At 38.5% G+C, this 20,516-nt stretch overlaps 1 long non-coding RNA gene across 3 annotated transcripts in view; it reads left to right on the forward strand.

Annotated features, from left to right (window-relative positions):
• The window catches only part of LOC148187401 (uncharacterized), an 88,673-nt gene extending 68,157 nt beyond the window's left edge, over positions 1-20,516 (forward strand). The window contains exons 4-6 of one of the 3 annotated variants that reach the window (XR_015778726.1): positions 8,756-8,844; positions 9,728-9,807; positions 19,226-20,516. This is a non-coding gene — a long non-coding RNA (uncharacterized LOC148187401). Of the gene's footprint in view, positions 1-8,755; positions 8,845-9,727; positions 10,575-11,011; positions 18,359-19,225 lie in introns of those variants that run through there. The other 2 variants (XR_015778727.1, XR_015778725.1) reach the window with 2 other exon arrangements.

Genomic DNA, 20,516 nt, shown 5'->3' on the forward strand with positions numbered 1-20,516 from the left:
TATGCGGTCCGGCGCTGCCAAGCCCCGCTGAGCGCACACGCATGCCTCTGTGACCTCGCTGAGCCGAGTGGGTGAGTCGCGGCCGTCGTTACGGTCGCTGCCCTCTACGGCTGACACTGAGCCGGGCGGGGCTCCTGCTCCGTCGCTGTCGTGGAAACAGAGGGGACGGAGGCCAGAGAGGTCTGTGAGTTCAACGGTGGAGAGGTCACCGCAGGTCAAACGCAGTGTTTCTGTGGTGGCTTGTGTCAACGCTGTTAAAGTGACACGGCACAGGGGAGTGTGTGTTTGCATATGTGTGTGTGTGTGTGTGTGTGTGCACAATAATAAAATGTAGCTTTCGTCTTCCCCTGAAACCCAAGAGAGGAGCAGTTGTTTATAGCCATCAATGACAGCTATCTAATCTGTGGTCGTTTTGGCTTCACCCACTGATGGAAACACAGGATGAGTGAGGGGGACTGGCTGGTGTGTGTGCTTTCTTGGCTGGGTGTGTGTGTAGACTGGTGGCTTCAATTGCGTGTCCATAAAATTGTGAAAGAGAAAAGCTGCATGAGGTCGTCGGTTAGATTTGGCCCGGGTCGTCGGCTTCGTGGATTTCCTAAAACAAACTCAAGCTCTGACAACTTTATGGTTTGACTGGAGGCAAACAGGCTACAACTGAATTTACATAAGAAATATGGAAATCAAACAGCAGCAATTTAAAACCAGCAGTGTCTAAAAGAGTCTGGAGATGCTCTACTTTTACTATTTCCTCATTTAGACTAAACATTATGCAAAAGAGTTGACTGTTTCTCCATGTGTTGCAACATCTGAAGAAGAAAAACACAAGCATCTCTATTTAAATTGTCAACAGTGCTTTTTGTTTTTGTTTTGGATGTGTAGTTCACCGTGGAGGCATGAGAGAAAAACAGTTTTCTTATTGAATTCATCAGAAGATAAGAAACTGACCTGCAAATGGTCATCTGAGGTGAAGTATTTCTTTAAGTTTGTATTACGTGTTGCGTGGTGATAACTGAACATTCAGTTTTCTGCTTGTGAACAGTTACTTGTGTGAAATAACTTGATATCTGTGTAACATGTTGTCGATAGTGTGAACAAAATTTACTGATCATACTGTGCAGAAAACGAATCTGACCTTGGCAGCTTGGTCATTAAAGGTCAGTGAAGCGGCCGTGGCTCAGCAGGTAGAGCGGTTTGTCTACTGTTTGTCTGGTTTCTTGCTGCAATATGTGAAAGTGGACTGATGGCTTTTTTGTTTTCTCTAAAAGCTGTCATGTTTCACGAAGAAAAAAGGCTGAAACATGCTCAGATAGAATTGTGAATCGTATGAATTTTTGAATTATTGTCAGAGTCATGTTTTGTGAGGTTAACAGTGACCTTTATCTTTAACATGTGAACATTCATGCCAAATTTAAAGAAGATCCCCCAAGACCTTACTGAGATATTGTGTTCACAAGAATGAGACAGATGAGGTCACAGTGACCTTGACCTTGAATTTTGACCACCTAAATTACGTTTAGTTCAAGTAGAATTTTGTGCTAAATTTAAAGAAAATCTCTCAAGGTGTTCCTGAGATATCGTGTTCACAAGAATGAGACCGACAAGGGCGCAGTAAGCTTGAACTTTGACCTGTGACCACCAAAAAATCATCAGTTCATTTTTCAGTTCAAGTCGACATCCAAGTGGACAGCCAAAATCTCTGTTTGTTGTTAAGTCCAAGTGCACATTTGTGCCAAATTTGAGGAAATTACCTCCTTCACGTTCATGAGTGTGGCACAGTTGGATGGACAGACACATGAACGATGGACGACCCCAAAACATGATGCTTCTGTTAGCAGCTATGAGACATAAAAACTATGACATTGCAGTAGACATACATTGTGCAAAACCTGAATGTGAAATTAGTCAAACATCGTAGAAAAAATGAAATTTGCCCTTACAGTTTCCTTTCAGAGCCGATGGCAGGAAGCACACACCTTAAACTAAACCACAGACTCTAAAAATCCCGACTTCAGTGTCCATTCTAGTATTAAACGCAGTTTTACTGCAGCAGTTGGTATAATTCACGTTTATTGCGCCACTTGAGTGCATTTGTGCACCCATGAATACCGGCCTCGGTTTCACCATGCAGAGTCGTTTCCTAACTCCTGACCATCCAGCTCGTTTCCAAACAGTTGTGACTGCGACAGTGAAAACACAGCGTGCGTACGGTCTTTTTCTGTTCAGGTCAGTTGTAGCAGTGTACACTGGCACGCAGCATGGTACTTCTGTAATATGTCATTATGGCTGTATGGAAGCTTTTGGAGGAGCCCATGTCACCAACAAATAACATAGCAGAGGAGAGGGACTGTTTTTCCTGCCTTCTGCTACATTTGGACACCCCCAACCAACCCGTCCCCACCCCCCCGTTGTGTAATCCTACCACTGTCACATGCATGTCCCTCTGTGTAATTGAAGTGGTTAAAAAGAGAGGAGGGAGGGGAGGGCAATAAGAATAAGAAGCGTGGTTACATTTCAGCCCGGCTGGTGCCAAGCTCCTATTGAAAATATATGGGTCTGGGCCTAACCCCCACGTTTCCATGCCTACCCTGCCATGGCAACAAAACATGGAAATGTGAAAACAATGTGAGCAGTTTCAGCCGTGCCCACCGCCACAATGAGCCGCCGCGCAATTAGCCGTTTCGACCGAGGAGGGGGCCACTTATTGGATTTGAGAGGGCTGAAATGTGGACGCGGGCCACTCGAGAGACGCCGGTCGATAACGCCGGTGCAGGATCTGGTCCAGGATCTGGTGTTCGGCGTGAGTAGAGTGCCACTACCTCCCAGTTCCAAAGGCAATTAGCCTAATGGAGCTCTCAGCTGGCTGCACATTGCTGGTTTGGAAGAGGAGCGGGTGTCACTACTCCACATAATCAACTCTGTTTGCTTTATTTTCTCCTCTCTTGTCCTCTTAAATTCTGTTCTGAATTATCTGCTGAGTCCATTGACCTGAAATTGTGGCTAACAATTGCAAATATAGAGCAATTTTCATTTCTAAAAGGTGGTTATCATTTAAAAACAAACTCAATGTCAGTTGTTTGCTTTATAATTGCTTATGACATGTTGAAAGCTAAACCTGGCCGGTACAGCTTGTTAAAATCGTAACAAAAAAAAAGCACTCAGAAGTATAAGATCATATCAGGTTGAGCTTAGTATATAGTATATTATTTTTGGCAATTTGAGCACCACAAGCCGAGTGCCATGTAGTTCCATTATATTAGAGAGAAGACAAACATCTCTACGACCGGTATCTATAGCACTTGGCGACTCAAAACTATTAGGTAATAAAAAGCAATCCAGATAAGAGGAAAAATATGTTTTTTTAAATATTAGAATGAACTGCTCCTTCAATGAAATTGATCAGTAATTAAAGTAATTAGTAATTAAATTAAAGTAATTAGACTTTTTTCAAAACACCTAAATGCCATTAAAGTGAGGGCTCGATGTGACTGCGTCGTAGCCTGCAGTTCGGTGGGTGATGTCATCGCAGAGTCTGCATACATCAAGCTGAGATTTTGTACCCAAGTTTATCAGATCCATGTCGCAGAGTCTAGCTGCACTAAACTTATAAGATCTCAAAAATCACACAGTCTCCATGAGACTTAAAGATGAACGTAAGAATAGAAAGTACCTCCGATTCCAGTCTCATTGTCTGTCCTCCACTTGCTGCCAGAGGAGGAGGAGGAGGAGGAGGAGGAGGAAGAGGAGGAGGAGGAGGAGAGGTACAGAACGACATGATGTCAGAGATAAACAGGATTGTGAAAGTGTAAATGTGTCACATCAGCTTGTTGCATGTATACCACGCTCCCAGTCCCTGTGGGTTCAGAGCAGTCGCTCAGCGTAATGTTGTAATAGCTTCACTGTGGCGAAAGCCCTCATTGTGTCTTAAGTTTTTTCCAGTATAATTGTGGATTCATCTGCAGCCATGTTGCTGGCAGATTCGCTAAATGCTCCAGCAGTCTCGCTGTGTGCCAAACAGTCGCAGCACTGATTCATGGTGAAGAGGAAACAGTGGCAAAACTGTAAATGCTTCCAAGCTGGAAAAGCTTCAGAACGACATCTGCTAATATGTGCACAATGACAAGTCCTGAGATTAAACAGCAATACTTTTTGGGTCCTTTGTCAGTTTGTTTCAAACTATCTGCCACATTTGGTTAAGTTTAGGGAACTAACTACTGACACTTACACACCTCACTCCTTCCAAAATCTATTTTAGTCCTTTTTTCCCTCCAGTTTTTACATAAATCTTAGTGAAATACATTTAAGATGTGGCAATGGCAACTACAGCAATTCTAACTGCTTGGTTCAGATGAGGGAAGCTCATCATGATGATGAAGGTGAACCCTGCCTCATTGCCTCATCTATTATTTCAGCAGTATTGATATGGTTTATGAATAATTTAGCAAAATTACATTAAATTAATAAAAAAAACTTTAGGTTGAAGTATTGATTGTAATGTGTAAAACTTCGGGGAAAAAGGGTGACTGATACTTTAAAAATACAAAAAACGGGAGAGGGGTAAGAGAAGTGAGCGGAGTGTGAATGAGTGTGATTGTGTACCTGCATGAAGTGTTGAGGTGATTTGGAAAGACAGTGATACATCAGTGATGACAGTGATGAATCAGAGTGTGTAGAGGGATTGCATTATGGTTTTTCTGCTTCAGATTTCGTAAATGTTGAAACTTTGTGGTTTTTAAACATCACATTGCTCCAACATTTGTCACCTAATATCCCAATATAGTTGTAGTTCAAAACTGATGCATTTTTTAGCTTGAGCCTACAGATGGATGCTGGGATGGAGGTGGAGGAAGGGCAGCAGGCAGCAGCGTAGCTTTCGGATGAGCGGTGCGGCAGTAGACATGCAGCAGAAAAATGAGCACTGACGGCTTAAATACACTGTAACACAGAGTTAGGCTGCCTGAACTGAGGCTTCGCTTTATGCACAGGAACAAACAAAATGTAACTGAGGTCCCCTTCATGTTAAGACGTTTGCATGAACATTTAATGACTTGAAGCTGTGACTTTTGATGTCTTGTAAAAAAAACATTTTGACTGAAGAAAAGGTCATCATCATAAGAGTAGCACTGTGATGTTCACGCAAAACCAGATTCATTCAGTTCAATTTTCACAAACAGTGAGACGTGCAGAGCTCATAGCTGAAGCGATCTAAGTTCAGAGCCTGTTTCCTGTTAAAAAATGTCAGCTTTGTTAACAGAGAGATGAGCAGCAGCTCCGGCAGGTGTCCGTCTGTCTTTATTGTCACAGGTAACTGACGGCATCCAGAGGTCTCACTGAACTGTGTGTGTGTGTGTGTGTGTGTGCGCGCGCGCGTGTGCGTGTGCGTGTGTGTGTGTGTGTGTGTGTGTAAAGTGAATCACTTTAACAGCAGAGGTGTTATATGTAAGGAAACACTGCTCTCTGGTGTTGAGTTTAGGTTATTGCACCTCAGTAGATGACCCTTTTCATGCACATCCTCAGCTGGACATATGCTATCAAGTTGAATTATGGGAAATGTAGGACAGTGTTTTTGAAGCTTGAACTTTACAAGGGACTAAATTCAGGTTTTTCTGGCTTCTGATGCATCAGTTTCAGTCACTTTTTTAAATGTCTAAACTAATCCTTTAAATTTAAGGGAAGTGCAACACTACATCACAAGATGTCACTTTAAATGATGAATGAAACGAGATGCTGACTTGTGTTTTTCTGTTTAAATAGACCTATAAATCAACTTGTTGCAAAGTAACATTTTCTATTTTTGGTTGAATCCCAGATGGTGCCGTAGATTTACTAAAATCACACAAAGGACGTTTAAAAACTGATCTAAAGGTTTTACCAACTTTTCTACGCTTGTTTAGGTTACATAAAAGAATTTTGAAATAATAAGTTAATGGAAATAAAACAGATGATTTAGAGGATATAATCATATTCTGTGATTTGAAAATAATACTACCTAAAATGAAAAGGTAATTAAAATTTTATTTATTTATTTATTCAAAATGAAAAAAGTGATAAATAAATGAAATCTAACAAAATAACATAGATAGAATAAATATTCATATACTATATAAAAGAAGACACAAAATAAATCTAATTCTAAGAATAAGAGTGTATTTCAGATAATTCATCAATCTAATTTATTGCCTTCGTTGATAGTCAGCGCTCAAAAAGATGCACACACGTGGCGAACACAAATTTCATGATTTATGACGAGACGTGCTGTTATGGAAACAGAAGCGTGACGAAAGTTTAATGAGTTTTTCTCCTGAAAACCTGGCAGCTTAAATTAAGTTTTAATTCACCGGCAACATTATTAAAAAAGTTTATAAAAAGCCAGAGTTCAGATGAGAAATATATTCCTGTTTGGTTTGATTTGATTGCTCAGAATGATTAAAAGCTGCAGTTTGTTTAAATTGCTGCTGTGATAGGTCAAAATATTCTCATGTGCACTGAAGCTGGATTTCAGTGGATTTCCTGTCAACTGATGCTGAGTGATATGTTTGGGAAAAAGCAGCAGTTTAAGAGTGGACAACATGTATTTCTGTATTTCTCTTTTGTACAGACAAAAAAAATATCTTTTTGCAAAAAAACAGCAAGATCTACATTTTTAAAAAAAAATTTACTTATAACCTCATGAGCAAAAAGCTAATCAAAAATCAGTTTTAATTTATGATCACAGAGTTTCATATACTGAATATGTCCTTAAGATTAGAAAGACAAGATGACAGTGTTGATAAATAAGGCTGCCATTATTCTGTATTTTTCTTATTGTCAAAAAGCTCCATAAAACATCATTTGGACAGAAAAGTTGTGCATGTGTTTGGGACTATTTTCAGTGGTGGATGAATCCACATTTGGTGTCCTCGTGAGTATTTGAGGCAGCAGGTTGGTGTATGTGGGATTAAGTCAAGGTGTGCTGCATCAGACTTTGATGCACGTGTTGCATTCGCTGTTGGTTTTGGTGCTTCGGTACATATGTAGAATAATGTGGTGTTATCCTTCATGGAACTGTATTGAACCCAAAAAGGAAATGAAGCTATTTCATTTTGTGCTCGATATTAGTGATGTTTCTATGACAGACAGTCCATTTATCATTGACAACCTCCCTGTGTCTGTATATAATGCAGAGGAGAGCAGCTTGTGTCAGTCAGGTGAATATTTATGGACGCCAGTAATACTCCAGAGAGGTTCTGGGAAGCACTGCGAGCTCGAAAGCAGCCTGTTGTTATACACAGCTGGGTGCATCCAGTCCTCTGCACCCACTGGTGTTTTAGCAACCCTGTCACCAGAGTAAATGTTGGCGTTGGCATTTCTGCAAACCATGGATACGTTATATTGGTACGTAACTATGAAACATTATGTTTCTTTATGTTTCAGCAGTGCTGGTTGTTAAACGTAGGCAGGGTTAGGCACACAAGAACACTTGGTTATGGTTAGGAAAAGATTACATTTTGGCTTAGATTACCAGTTTTTGGTGGCACAATCCCACCAGGAAAAGTTGTGATGTGTTGTTAAAAACAACCACCATTCGTGGTGCTATCCTCAATGGGAACACAGCACTGGGTCACTGAAAAAACACCCATGTTTGATGGCTAAAAAGCCAGTTAGTCTGACCATGAGTCTGCAGCTTGGTAGGCATCTCACCTAAGGGATAGATGGTTACACCTCTACGCAGCCCATTCATTTCTTAATAAACATGCCTCAAAAGGCATTAGCCTGCTTCTAACTTTGAGTGTTGTCAATAAATTGTAAATTGCAATGTGTCTGTGTTGCAATAATATAACAATATATTTTTTAGCCAGCACATTAATTTAAAATGGTGAACAGAAAGTTTCACCAGAAAGGGAAATTACATGAAAAATTGCTTAAAAATTATAATTATTTTGTAAAATAAATTAAATTATAATTCAGAATTAAGTTCTTTAGAAATCTTTCGCTAGCTTTTTCATAAATAATTTTCTAAGTCTACCAATTTCTTGCAAGTTGCAGGACATTTGTTGCCAAGTCGCTCATTGCCTGTTCCCCATGTTTTAAATAGAAACCAAATGAATTTGCTCGAGGTTTAAGGGTTTAAATACCTGTGAAAGGCATCTGAAAGCACCACAAGAACAGTGATGACAATCCAGGTTTCAAAGGGTTAAAAACTGATAACGGACACCTCTTTGGGCATTATGCCTTATGTTTTCAGCACTCTATTTTGCACAGGCATTTCGTAACATCCGTAACATCTTAATCAGTCCTGCAATTAAACGAGTCCTTTTTCTTTGAGAGTTATAGGTGGGCTTGAGACCTCTTTTTGAGCTGCACAACAATCGCACCCGTCTGATAACGAGGAGAAAGAAAACGTTATTGGGTTTTTAGAGAGGATGCTGGAGCATGTGCAAAAAAAAAGATGTTTGTCATTTTAGAAGAAAAAGAAGAAATTATACTATTTAATGTTCATCACTTACTGTCTCCGAAAAAAACAACGAAGAGATATTATCATTATGTCAAGATTTGAGTTTAGTCATCCTCCATCCGCTCACAATTTGTTTCGATTTAATGCGATCCGTCATTTTTCAAGTGTGGCTGTCACTTTAAATGGAACAGATTTTCATTTTACAACTTTTTCATGTGCAAAATAGAAAAGAAAAGTACGGAGAAAGTTTGAAAAGAAATTTCGAATGATCATTTTTTGGCAGCTGCTCGTGTGATTCTGACAGGATATGAACTTTTCCTACAGATGGACGGACTGCTGCAGGAGTGGAGAAGGAGTCTCAAAAGTATTACAATTAAGGACTCGGATCACAACGTCAAAACAAGTCTTTTAAAGTAAGTCCAGTATTCCATGGTTGTATATTATTATGAATATTGCTAAATGTTCCTTCTTTGACTTAGTATGCAAATGTGAACTGGACATTGGGTATATAATAGGAACTGTATAGAATTTGGGGCAATATTGATCAATCCGTGAGTTTATCTTTCGCAGCTGCCTTTACTGTAAGTAATAATACTGATGCATTAACATGTAAGCAGTATTTTAAAGTGACTTAACACCCTTAAACAGAATTTACGGTGTCTGGTTTGAACCAACTATAGACAGGCTCCAGGACTTTAACCCATTCATGACCTAATTATTTTCCAACACACAAAAAAAATTGTAATGATGGATTTTTACTCTTAATGGAATCATAAGTCATTACAAACAAAATAACGAACTATTCAAAATTAAGTGCAGTGTTGTTATTCACCTCTCACAGAGCATATCTGTTGTTTTTTGTTTCTTTTTTCTTAGATAGGCCTATATGTTTAAACTTTTTTAATGAAAATTGGAATGAACAAGATTTATTATTACATTATTTTTTGAAACATTTTGTTTTATATCTTTAAACTTTTTTTTCTTTGAGAGAAGAACTTCTGACATGTGATATAAACCATTTTTATTTTAAAAGTTCATTACACTTATTAAACCCAGTAGACGGCAGATAATTTTACACTGGAAAAAAAAAGGTTTAAGATATTTTCCAGGGATTTTAAAATTTTAAAATGAGTCAAACTGACCCACAACATTAAAGCCAAATAACTGACCTCGTCTTGAGGCCTTGCCAAACTGTCACACTCATGTTGAGATGTTGTTCAACAACATACTGAGGTCTGCTTAAAAAACAATGAATTTAACATTGAAACTGAGTAGAAAAGCTTTTCTGTTCAACAGATGGCGCCATTCAACCTTCTCACATCCTCCTTTCTCTGCTCGGAGCCAAACTCGAGACAGGCAGAGATCTCACAGTGAAGGTGTGACACGAAGGATCGATGAGCTTCTGTTGGATCATGACCAGTCACTCTCACACACACACACACACACACACACACACACACAGAGTACTCAACCATTACAACTACATGTGTTTCCACAAATCTTTATCCCAACTTTAACCTAAGCCTGATTCTAACCTGAAACCTCAAAAATCAAGTCTTAACCCTAGTTTTGTTAACGTGAACCAAAATTTAAACGTTAACAAAAGCCATGATAAAATCAGAAAATGTCTCGATACTACTTGACCAAAGTAATCCAAGTGTCCTGAAGCCCCGACGTGCTAAGTTGTTTTAAAACTGTGGCTGGTGCCATGTTTTTAGCCTCGTTTTTAGGTGTTGGTTGCCATGTGCTTTGATTGCCTAAACCTAACCACCGGCTTTCATAGCGTAATCCCACCATGTGCTTTTGTTGGCATGCTGGCGTCGGTAGCGGCTTCCCGCAACGTAAACATTAGACACAGATGGATACCTAGTAATATGTAGACACGGAAGTCCACTGATTAAGTGGCAGTATGTGACGCACTGGGATGAGAATGTGTTAACCCATTCAGTAACATGAATCAGGCAGGTTTATGAGCTGTAGTTCAGCAAGCCACCGGGGGTGAACACGATGTTTGCGCTTCACTTTTGAGGAGCTGTTGCGTCATCCATCTTCATATACAGTCTGTACACAGAAAAATTAACATAATATCACCTTAGTATGTGGATAAACAGGAAGGAAATCAAGCCAAATAAAGGAAATTAAATATATATATATATATATATATATATATGTCTGAGTCAATGTCCTTGAAGTCATTGTCATTGACCTTAAGTGTCAGGAAAACAGTTGCCTATTTAAGTGTTGGCGTACAACCAAAACAATGACCTGAAAGACACTAAAGTGCTTTGTAAAGTAGAGAAACATTTCACATTGCATGTAGTTGTTTCACCCATTGTTAATGGAAGAATAACGTGTGTAGCTTCAAATACATTTCTAAAGCTGTTTAATCTGAGGATTTCGGCATACAAAAACTCACTGGTTCATAGGTTTGGCACCATGACAGTGAACTACGCATTTGTTTGCACAGACGTACAGTTTTTATTGTAAAACATGTTGTGACGTCCATACGTGTCAACTTAAAGTGAAACAGGCAACTTGTAGCTCATCAACCTGGTGTTGTCTCATTCCCATCTTACTCAGAAAAGAGAGACCGGGACTTTTCCCTGATTGAATGGCCTCCTCCTTTGTGTTACACACTATTCCCTGATTTTACTCTGGATTTCAATTTCCATCACATCTGGACACTGAAAGGCCCTTTTGTGCAACGAGAGAACAATGAAGAGACAGAGAAAGACGGCGAGTGAAGACGAGGAGTTCGAACCTTTCCGAATATACTTTTCCTACCGCCAAACTTATATTAACCTCCTCCTGTTCCATTGTCAGAGATAGTGCAATGCCAACAGAGAAAAAAAGGTCAGAGCTGAATAGTGTCATTGCTTTGGAGAGGCGAGGAGAAGCCTGCTCTGTGCATTTAAGTGTCTGCCAGTTCAGAGTGAAGACAGTTATTTGGGGAGGAATAAGAACAAGAAAAAAAGAAACATCTAATAAAAAAGCTGAAAGATAAAAAAGAGGAAACTCTACCTTTTTGACAGTAGGTTTACCAGTAAAGCCAGAGTCAAATGAAGGAATTAGAGCTTCTCGGTGGAGACGTCTGATTTGCTTGCATGAGTATTCAACTGTCACCTCTGCGTTTCTCCTATAAAGCCCTCAGGATTTTAAGAGGGCATTTATTAAAAGTGAGCAAACACTCCTCTCCGGTTACAGCTCTGTGCTGTAATAAATTGTGTTTACTGTATCAGTCCCAGAATTAATGAGCCTAAATGGTTGGCTGAGTTTATCTGCAGAGATGAAGCAGATAAGCTGTTCTAAAAATCTGCAAAGTTTTGTGACTCAGCTATCACTGAAATAAGAAAAGTTACAGGACCAGGAGAATAATTGATACAATAATGATTTTAAAAAAGTGAAAAAGACAAAAACTCGCCAGAAAAGCTAAAGTTTTTGAAGGAAAATTTGAGTTTTGGGAATGGGAGTTGCAACTGAAACACTTAAAGCAATCAAAGTGTCAGTTGAAGTTGAGGCACTGGCAGGGCTTTTTGAGAAGTATCAGATAAATTGTTCGAGCCAGTTAAAATCAGTTGAAGTGAAATTAGTGAAGTTCAGTTAATGTTGAAGCATTTAAAGCGTCTGACATGTTAAATTTTAAGAGCGAAAACAGTTGAAGTGTACTTTGTGAAGGTATTACAAAGTTTAATTTCATGTTTAACCCCTATAGGCTGTTGAATTATTAGTTTGTGTGTAAAAACTTAAAGTAGTTAAAGAGTGAGAGCTGAAAAAAAGGTCATGGTCAGCTGAGATCAAAGCAGCTGAAATGTGAGTCATTGATCAACGAAAGCAGCTTAATTGATTTTTAAGGATCCAGAGATGAAAGTAATCCAAATTTGCATTTGAGTGCCAGAGATAGTTAAAGTCTGTGCGGTGTTAATAGTTAAAGTGTTTAAGTTGCTATTTCAGCAGTGACAGCTGCCATTGATCTGTTATGTGAGTAAGTGTCTGCTGATGTGTCGAGGGTAAGTACAGTTGAACAAAAGGGAGATCTTGTGCCTGATTGTTTTCTCTGTAAGACAAGATTGATCTGCTGTAAATGCCAGTTAGCTTTTGTATCTGCTGTAAATCTTGACCCTTTTACTAGTCCTGCACCTGTTGAACATTATCAAAGAAACGGAGAACACGACTCAGCTGCTGAGAGATCTTTTATTCTCAGAGAGTATTCACAAGCAACCGCAGACAATGTGGCAGGCTTTTCCACCTGCACATCTACTCAGCTGTTTGTCATAGCAGTTGATAAAATTCAGATATGTTTCCCAATTTTACACATATCGATTGTATATAGCATATATTTTTTACCCATTACTGTTTTACAGTTAGAATACAAAAAATAAAAATAAAAAATTAAATTACAACATGTTTTCCAGTGGATGTCAGGCAAACTGGGTTTTTTCTCAACCTGGACCATATTTTCCCATGTATTTGTTTATAATTGACTAATAGGAACAACATTTTTTTTAAGTTGGACAAGTTTTGAGCGAGACTGCAGCAGCCGGCAGCTGCAAAACCAAGAAGTGTGGCTGGTTTGGCATTGGCAATTTTGGGACTGTTTCTGGTTAAACAAAAGGGATTGCACCCTTTAAGAAAAAGGTCTGTCTCTGTACAGGTCCTTTCCATAGTGTTGACACTTAAAATTGTAATCTGAGCCTATCAGTGACAATAGCAAGCACTTTAAGTGCATGCAGTGACCTATGGAGACAAAAAATTTTGGTCAAGTATTGCATGAAATTGCTGCAGCTGGTAGTGGTGAAACAGGCTGCAGTGTAGCCAATCAGGGCATGTTTGCTATGTCAATTCACATCGACTAAAAGTGTTTGTTTTTGCCACTGACAGGCTCAGATTCTCTATTTAAATGGAGTCTGGTGGGTTTGGTGACAGCGATTTCAAAGCTGTTTCTGGTTAAATGAAAAGATCTTACTCAGAAACGAGCACTTAAGTGCACGTAAATTGACAGTTGCCCATTGACATTGCATTGCTGCAGGCTGCAGTGCTCTCACTCAACACTGGACACATTTTTAAATTATTGTTTCCATTAGTCATGTTTCATTTTCAGATTGAAAATACTGAAGTTACCGTTAAAAAGAAAATTCCACTTCAGGTCTTTTTCTTGTAGTTTTGGCTATGATTTGATCTGTAATAATAACACTGTACTCAGTAACAGAAATATCCAAAGACATATAATATGTCTAATGTGTATATATATATAGAATATATATACATTAGACAGAGAAGTCCTAGGGCGCCTGGTGGCTCAGTGGATAGGGTGGCGCCCCATATACGGTGGCCGTGGGTTCGATTCTGGCTTCAATCCTTTGCTGCATATTGCCCGCTCTCTCTCTCCCCCCTTCATGCTTAAACTGTCCATTAAAGGCAATGCAAGCCCAAAAAAAAAAATCTTTAAAAAAAAAAAAAAAGACAGAGCAGTCAGACGATTACAGGTTTTTAACAAACCCCTATGTTTGCCAATTTGAAAAGAAAACTGAAAGTATTTGAAGAGAAACTGAAAGTAAATGGTAAACTTTAAAGATAAACCTTCTTTCGTGTATACAGTTTGCTTGAGCAATAATTTATTGCCTACATTTCAGGTGCAACCTCTGTAGCTTTTAACTCAAAAATGAATTGGTCTGTGTAAAGTTTATGACAGAAGATATTTTTATTTTCCTCACAGGCCTCTTTTCCAAAGACTGCATTCACATGTGCAGCATCTCTTCCCCAAACATCTGTGGGTCTTTGGCTCCCTCATGTCTTAATAATCTTGCTCTTTGACATAATTCAATGCCATTTAGATATGAATCCTTTTAGTTAAGGTGGGCATGACTTGAAAGCCGTCCCAAGGTTTAAATGATAATATTTCATAAGTTGGACCTTCTGTGTGTTACTCCATGTTCTTAGATGAGAACATTCGACTATAAATCACCACTCAAGGCTTTTATACCAAGGAGCAATTTTTAAAAATCCCACAAAGTCACATGCAGCAGACACACAGACTTTCTTTGTGAGGGATTGAAAAGAACATGAGAGACTCTCAGAGTTTAAGTTCGACTATTCATCAACAGTAGAGCCCCTCTGTCATCCTCTGTTCTTTTGACTCTACACTATGTCTGATAAAGTCTTCATACTCATTAAAATGAAACATCATAAACTTCTCCACCCAAGTGTGTAATTCTGCAAATTAAAAGAACCTTCCTTCACAAAAGAAGAACAAGTTGCAGAAGTGGTTGCGCTGCAGTCAGTGAGGGATGACACCCTGTCGCTGCACAAAAAGAAAAAAATATTTTGAAAAGACACAAGTTTACTTTAAAAAGACACAAGCAAGTGTGATTGACATGCTGTCCCTGAACTCCAAAACTAGTGCAGGAGGATTCCTAGCATGTCATATTTAGACATTTACATCCACTAATAAATCAGCAGTTGACGAGTTGAGACTTTGTCAGATATAGTTTGCAATTAACTATTGCTTTTACTCTAAGCTTTCGGAAAAGCATGTATAAAACCGCGTGTTAGTATGGGATTTTGGATGCTGCCTTTTAGCCCCTCATGATACAGTAGTTGGGAACTCACACCAAAACAATCCAGATTAATAAATAGCTCTAAAGGGTAAGATGAAAAATGTGTAGTTTTGATTTTGGGGTGAACTGTCCCTTCAGAATATTTTTCTTCAGCAACAACCAGAGAAACCACCTCCGTTTTACCTTTGTCTTATTATTTTAGTTATTTTCGATGTCATTATCCTCTTTGTTACCATGTAAAATGCTAATTTGTGGCTTTTATGCCGTTCTCAAAGGTTGCGTTGCATAGCAACCAGGATGACACTGATACTTGTTGACCTCTTGCTTTTTCTGCACTGGTGATAAACACACGGCAGAACTTTGTGTTTCAGTGTGAGAAAAATGTTCCAAATCTGATCAGAGCTTTGAACAGCGACATCATGCTTGCGTGTTTCTGCAAACTTTGATCAGATGGAGTATTCATCCACTTAAAGTCAGAATTGCGTGAGTCCTCTGGAGAACATGCATTTCTCTATGTTACGCAATGCAGTTAGAGTCATACGAGAAATATTTTCCTAAGACAACAGTACCATAACATATATACACAATGACAAAAATATGGTAGTTTTCCTCATGAAAGCATTTATGAATGAATAAATGAATTATCTTGTAAAAAGGATCAGCCATCTTGTCCAAGTTATGAAACTATCACAGAAGGAGAGAATATATGTTTATAAGTTCACATATATCTAAACTTGTATACACGTCACTTCATCCCAATTGCCAGAAGGAACACAATGGCTACAATGGCTTTTTAGTTACTAATTGTGGTTGTTATGTGGTGACCCATCACTTTGTTTACAGTTTAGGCAGCAAACATTGGTTTTATTATTATATTAATAAATTAATTAATTATATTTTATTATTGGTTTTATTGCAACCCCACATTGTTTTATCAGTGGGGAAAGCGGCAGCAGTTTTAGCATTTGGAGAACTCCTCAGTAAAGTTAATTCAACTGTTCAAAAGAGAAGATGAAATTCACTTTCAATTTCACCAAGATCTCTTTGACTATACAAACGTTCATCTTCTTTAACACCCACTAACACCAGTATACAAGCAGAATCAATGATGACATTTTAAATTTATTCTTATGCACCAGCATCAGCTAAGTTCCTAAAATCTTAATGTGAGTTGTCTTTTGCCATAAGTTAATAACGGAAGCGTATAAGGAAAATATTTGAGAGATGGACATGATTCAGATGGGAGAGGTAGATTGTGTCATGTCCAGAGATGGGATTGAAAACATGGTGAAAACATATCATATCAACACAGAAAACCATTTCCTTGAGATGGAAAAAAACAAGTTGAATCGGTTCACTTTCCTCTACGCCCAAATCCTGGTTTGAGTAAACAACCTCCGCGTCTCCATGGCAGCAGAGTTCTGCGAGCATTGCAGCAATGATGCAGAAACACCTCCAGCTTCAAATGCAGGATTTTACTTTAGTCCTTTGTGAGCTGGCATTTTTAGGAGACTCACCTGTTTGTCCCATGCTAGAGGACAGATCTGATAATTGTGATTTAATCAGATTTTGGTTACGCATAACTGCCCCCGTGCTCTCTGGGCTGGGCCTAGTTGAGAGCCAACAATTCAGCTGCCACAATAGACTGTGATAATCGTGTTGTCAGACAGCTCTTTGGTTTAGACGCTGCAGGTAGATCTGATCTTTATTTTTATGACACACTTCAGTGAGAAGTTGGAGTCCTGTAAGTTTGCTGTTTTGCAGTTTTCAATGTGACCTCTGTTGGTGAGATTATATCTTTGGTGTTCGCTTATCACAAAAGTCTATAAACATGTGACATTCACAATTGCTCCAGAGTTTTGGAAAGTTGGATTTAGATCCTTTTACATCATGTCGTCACACCCGTTTCATTCTAGTCATTTGACCAGACCTTTTTTTCTGCCTCTGCTGTATCTCCTGGTGAGGACTTTCAGATCCTGCTCCCTAGCTGGTTCAGTTTTTGTTTTTGCAGGTTTTTTTTTTTTTTTTTTTTTTTTGCAAAATGTGACATGTATGTTGTCAAATTGCATGTTTTCTGAAGTTGCATTAAAAATAAAGGATGTAGCCAACACAATCTTGAGTTTGGCATTTTGGCTGTCTCTATCTTGGACTTTTGGAGCCAGAAGTAACCATATTTGGACAGGAGCCTCACAGACCCTGTTTATGCCTGGTATTAACCTGCATCTTTGGTGATCCAATCACTAGTGGACATTGCTAAAAACAAATGTAAACAACCATCAAAATGTGTTATCCAGGATGCATTCGTCCATATATCTTGTGTAATATAAACACTAATACATTTTGATGCATCCCCATAAAAGACTACATCATCAATGCAGGATGTTGTGGCTGTTTTAGTGACAGCTCTCCTTAACTTGGATAAGACTCCTTAAGTTGGATAAGTTGTTAAGTGGCTGTCCATCGTTTTGCAATATGAAATCTGCTCACAGCGACATCTCCAGCTGTACCAACATAACCGTGAACATAATGAGTGAATGAACTAGCAGGAATGTGGTTGTAATAACTGTGCATGTGGCCCTTTTACCTTTGTGACGTAGGCTGTAACAAAAATTTGAACACAAGTGGTCAGCTGGTGATGTGTCTCTGCTGTCCACTTGTCTTCGGATCACCAAAACCTATGTTAATACCAGTTGTAAACAAGCTCATGGGCTGTGGTTATAGCTGTCACTCAAAGTGTCTACATCCTTAATTATGCATTACAACAAGTAAATTGTATAAAAATTCACAGTCTGTAAAGTTGAAGAGTGTTGAAATTAGCTATGGAGACCAAAACAGTTTTTTGTTCCAGGCTGTAAACATGTTTATTTCTGCTTTAAAGTTTAACATGGGGGTCTGTGGGTATTGACTCACTCATGGAGCCAACCTCAAGTGGCCATTAAAGGAACTGCAGTTTTGTAAACTTCCTCTATCGGCTTCATTTTTCAGCCTTGGAGGTTTCCGCTTGGTTACATGGCGTTATACCTGTAGAATGAATGCTACAGCTGATGAAGATTTTGGTCTTTACTAACATACAGTCTCAATACTAAGCGACCTTTGCCCAACAACAGCAGCTCCACTCATTAAATACAGAAATATATTTAATGATCTCAAGTGCTCTAAGCTTTATTTCTTGACAGTATGTCTAAGTTTTTACATCAGAAACTACTTAAATAAAAATAAACAGCATGGCTATTCAGCAAATGGCAGAGGACTCTTCTGAATGTGTACTGAGATAATTAAAAACAGATTAAAAAGTGATGACTCACTTTCCAAATTCTGCTGGCTCCCATTCCCCCACACACACACACACACACACACACACACACACACACACACACACACACACACGCTATTTTGTGGGGATGTGGTCCTTATTAACCTTATTTGTGTTATTTTGTCTCTCTGTATGTTTGTTGTTGGCTTTTTAGGTTCGGTGTGGGTGAGTGAAGGTCAAGTGCTAAAAATCCATAGCAACGAGCAGATAATACACAGATACCAGTAAACTTTTAATGGACCTGTTTCTGTTTCTGTCTCTGACGCACTCGTGTGTTTGGAACAAAGTGTGTGTGTGTGTGTGTGTGTTTGTGTGTTTGTGTGTGTGTGTGTGTGTGTGTGTGTGTGTGTGTGTGTGTGCGCTGTATGTGAATCACTGTTTTCTTCAAACTTTTCTTCTAAACTTTTCTTCTATCTATATCTGTCATTCTGTGCCCTCCTGTGAGTCAAGGAACTATTGAACAAACTCATTGATCTTAATACCTTTTGTATAAAAAAGGAGCTCTATGGCACAGAGGAAGAAGATATATAAGATAAGATAAACTTTATTGTCCTGAAGGACATTTGTCTTGGGCAAAAAAGTGATGATTGCAGCTGCAGAATACATAATGGAACAAAAACCAACAAGACAAACAGTGTGCACAAACAGTTTTGATAAAGCAAAAATAAATAAACAAATTAAAACAATGAGGAACTGGCACATACCCTATTATAAAAGTAAACGCATCCCATGAAGAGGATTAAGGACATAATGACTTTAATCTGCAAATTGCATCAATTTACATGTGCAAATATTGGCCTTTTCTTTTAACTCAGGACTCTGTGGCTTTGACACATGCATTTTCTCAGCTTTCATACACTTTAATGTAGGAATGTAATCATGTCATCAGCCAACTGCCTAAAATATAAAATGTCATTTTTGTCACAGAGCTCAAATCCTTGTTAAACGGAGAGTTTCTTATGAAAAACTGCCGTCTGGAGTTTTCTGTCTGGTGGTCAAGGACCGAGAGCAGCCTGTGTCCTGCCAGAGAATTTCGAAAAAGCCCTAAATTTCCCGGACAAGATTTCCACAAGACTGAAGGTACAAGAGTTCAAGGTAACCTCTCCTGCCGCTCCTCCTCACTCCCACACTGCTTCAAATCACAATTAAAAGCCGGCAAAAGCTCAGAGACACTTTGTTACAGATGTGAGGGAAGGAGGTGATGTAATTTGGGATTGTTTTACAGTGTATTTTTACTTCAAGTGTGAATGATAAGTGATAGAAAACAACACAGATGTTTTCACTTATGACAGAGAAGAGAGTTTTAGGATTTTTTTTATGTTTTAAGGCTTAAATGATGAAGTTGATGTGAATATTGTTTTATGTGGTTGAAAAAAGGATAGTTACATGCATATCGCGTAGGTGCAAAGCTTTCAAAAAACAACTTTAATGAGGGAAAAAGGTTACGCCTGCACACTCACTCCATGCTGCACAAGTTTATTGAAGACAACGTTTTGATCCTGCCCGGATCTTCGTCAGGTCAAATGTTGGGAAAGATGAAACCACACCTACATTTATCTATATTATCCACACCAATAGGCTGATGAGCTCTATGGTTGCAGGTGTGGTTCACCATCTGAACCATTCAAGGTAGTTAAACAATTTACAATCAAGAATTAAATAGATTACATAGAAAACACATTGAAAAAATACATAGACAAAAAAATTATGTTAAGGCCATATTACAGAACACCAAGCTGATCTCAGTCAATAAAAACATTATATCAAAAATCTGCATATCACAATGCATCTTTTTAGCAAAAAACCTAATATTAAAATCCATAATAAGTCATAAATCAACTTCACTTACACTCAAAATTGTATTTAATAAGGGTTAAGGGAGAAAACTCCAATACGAACAAATTCTTCTAAAATATAGATCAAATTCTAATAAAGGATCAAGGAAAAAAGACGGAGGCATACTTCAGTGAAGGAATACAAATCTCAATGAGGGGAGACACACACTTATTATATTAACAAGAAATCTTGTATTGATAAATTTGCACTTTTTGTGTGTCAAAGTTTTCAAAAAATTACAGTGACACACAATAAAACACAATGAAAAACAGAAAAAGCCTTCAAAAAACCATAATAATTTAATATTCAGGAAATGTTCAATCTCATATTCTTGATTTAAACCTCTGGGTGTCATGTTCTGGTGTGATGTGTAAATTGTTTA

This window comes from Plectropomus leopardus, chromosome 14, assembly GCF_026936395.1.
Source record: "Plectropomus leopardus strain MGB_pleo_1.0 chromosome 14, ASM2693639v1, whole genome shotgun sequence".
In the NCBI taxonomy this organism is placed as follows: domain Eukaryota; kingdom Metazoa; phylum Chordata; class Actinopteri; order Perciformes; family Serranidae; genus Plectropomus; species Plectropomus leopardus.